The sequence below is a fragment of the Orycteropus afer genome, unplaced genomic scaffold (assembly GCF_000298275.1).
Source record: "Orycteropus afer afer isolate SDZICR_OR568_19922 unplaced genomic scaffold, OryAfe1.0 scaffold00305, whole genome shotgun sequence".
Lineage (NCBI taxonomy): Eukaryota > Metazoa > Chordata > Mammalia > Tubulidentata > Orycteropodidae > Orycteropus > Orycteropus afer.
The window spans coordinates 1,335,856-1,338,866 of record NW_006921892.1 but is presented as its reverse complement, the minus strand read 5'-3'; the positions used below and the strand labels follow the sequence as shown (position 1 = coordinate 1,338,866).

Genomic DNA, 3,011 nt, shown 5'->3' with positions numbered 1-3,011 from the left:
CTGTCCTTGATGTCTTCCCACAGTTCATCTGGTCTTTGGTCACTGGTGTCCAATGCATCAAATCTGTTCTTCAGATGGTGTCTGAATTCACCACATCTTATCTGTCACGTTGCTGTTCTGTGGTGGATTGTATGCTACTGTAATGCTGGAAGCTATGTCACTGATATTTCAAATACCAGCTGTGTCACCCGTGATTGACAAGTTTCAGTAGAGTTTTCGGACTGACTAAGAAGAAGGATGTAATAGTCTACTTTGTAAAGAATCGATCACTGATAACTTTATGAAGAGTAGTGAAACATTGTCTGATATAATGTCAGAAGATGAGCTCTGCAGGCTGACAGGTGCTCAGAAAATGACAGAGGAAAAGCTGCCAACTCAAAGTAAACTCAACCTTAATGATATGGATGGAGTAAACCTTTCTGGTTCTTCATTTTTGTTTCTTAAATACATTTTTATTGAGATATAATTTATGTACAGTTAAATACACAGAACTAAAGTGACAGGGGTCAATGTTTTTTTTTTTTTTTACAGTGTTCCCTCCCCTTCCCTCCCACCCCTGGTAACTAGCAAAGAAAGTTTCCCTCCATATATAAACCTTTTCTTGACCCTCCACAACCACAAACTAATACTATATTCATCCTTCTGTGATAGACTTATTTCACTCAGCATAATGTCCTCCACGTTCATCCGTATTATGTGGTGTTTTGCAGACTCTGCATTTTTCTTTAGTGCTGCATAGCATTCCCTTGTGTGTATGTACCATAGTTTGGTCATCCACTCTTTCACTGATGGTCACATAGGTTGTTTCCATCTTTTTGCTATTGTAAATAGGGCTGTGATGAACATGAATGTGCATATATCTGTTCCTGTCCTGGCTTTCACTGCTCTAGGATATATACCTGTTGTTGTTGTAATGTGCCACTGAGTAAGACTTGACTCAAAGTGACCCCTCCTTGGGTTTCCGAGACAGTATCACTATGGGAGTAGATCGCCCCATCTTCCTTCTGAGGAGTGGCTGGTGGGTTTGAACCGTCAGCCTTCTGGTTAGCAGTCAAGTGCCTTAAGCACTATGCTACCAGAGCTCCTAGGATATATACCTAGTAATATCAAATGGGTCAAATGGTATCTCTAACTCCAGCTTTCTAAAGAATTGTCATAGTTCTTTCCACAGTAGGTGTATCACTTCACAGTCCCACCAGCAGTGTATGAGATCCCAATCTCTCTACATCCCCACCACCATTGTTATTTCTTGTCTTGTTGAACCTTGACATCAGTGCTGGGGTAAGATGGTATCTCATTGTTGTTTTGATTTGGATCTCTCTGATGGCCAGTGATCATGAGCATCTCTTCATGTATTTGCTGGCCACCTGAATATCCTCCTGGGTGAAGTATCTATTCATGTCTTCTGTTCATTTTTCAATTGAATTGTTAATTCTTTTGCTGCTGAGGTTTTGGGGTTTTCTAAATATCTCAAAGGTAAGTCCCTTGCCAGATATGCAATTATCAACAAGTATGAATTTATTGCTGTCATTTCTGTTATGTACTTTTTTGCAGTGTTGATTTCTTTGTTCTTTGTTGTTTGTTATCTGAGCTCATTTTGTTTATGAATTGTGTTATCACTTCCTTCATTGCTATTGTTTTAGTATTTGCTAAGTATTTGTGCTGGTTCTCTTTTTTATTTTGATGAGAAGATTCATCGTTTTCTTTGAGGTTAACCTGTGATTTATAGTTTTCTTCCCAAGTTTAAAACAGTCTGTTCTGTCTTGTAGTAATCTAAAAATATGGAATGCTTCACAAATTTGTGCAGGGGCCATGCTAATCTTCTCTGTATCATTTCAATTTTAGTATATGTGCTGCTGAAGTGAGCACCCTGGTTCTTCATTTGTTAATATGGCATCATTCAAAATGAAAATAAAAAGCTGCAAACATTCATTCATAATCAGAATGTGTAATGTAAAAAGTTTGAATCTAGGAACATTGGAAGTCATCAAAAATGAAATGGAATGCATAAAGACAGATATCTTCAGTGTTACCAAAAAAAAAAAAAAAAAAAAAATCTCACTCCCATTTGAGTTGATTCTGATTCATAGCAACCCCTACTGGGTTTCTGAGGGAGGAAATTTTTAGAGAAGTAGATTGCCTAATCATCCTTCCACAGAGCAGCTGGTGGGTTTGAACTGCCAACCTTCTGGTTAGCAGTCAAATATCTTAAGCACTGAGCCACTACAGCTCCTTATCTTCAGCATTATTGAGCTAAAATCAATGGGTCTATTTCATTGGGCAACCATATGGTCTACTATGTCAGGAATGACAAATTAAAGAGAAACAGAGTCACACTAATTGTCAAAAAGAATGTTTTAAGATCTATTCTGAAGTATAATGCTGTCAAGAATAGGATAATATCTATGTGGCTACAAGGAAAACCAGTTTATATGATTATTATTCAAATTTATACAGCAAAGATGAAGAAAATGAAGATTTTTACCAACTTCTGCCATCTGAAGTTGATCAAACATGCAATAAAGATTTAATAATTACTGGTGATAAGAATTCTAAAGTTGGAAATGAAGAAGCATTGGCAATTGGAAAATATTGCCTTCAAAACAAAAATTATACAGGAGATCACATGATAGAATTTTGCAAGACCAACGACTTATTCATTGCAAATACCCCCTTTATTTATTTATTTATTTTTGTTTTGAACAACATAAATGGTGTCTATATACTTTTGCATAGTGCCTAAGGCACTTGACTGCTGACCAGAAGGCCCTGGTTCACACCCACCAGCCACTCCTCTGAAGGAAGTTTGGGCAATCTACTTCTGTAATAATACTGCCTTGGAAACCCAAGGAGGGGTTGCTATGAGTCAGGTCTGAGTCAATGGCAGATAACAACAACATACAGTGTACATGTGACAATGGAGAAGCACAATATCATCATCGGAGCCAACTGTGGAACAGACCATCAATTGCTCATATGCAGTTCAGTTTAAGTTGAAGCTGAAGAAAATT

At 37.5% G+C, this 3,011-nt stretch overlaps 1 pseudogene; it reads right to left on the bottom strand.

Annotated features, from left to right (window-relative positions):
- Positions 1–1,775: 1,775 nt before the first annotated feature.
- On the bottom strand, positions 1,776–1,869 carry LOC122151115 (annotated as a pseudogene).
- Positions 1,870–3,011: the final 1,142 nt, after the last annotated feature.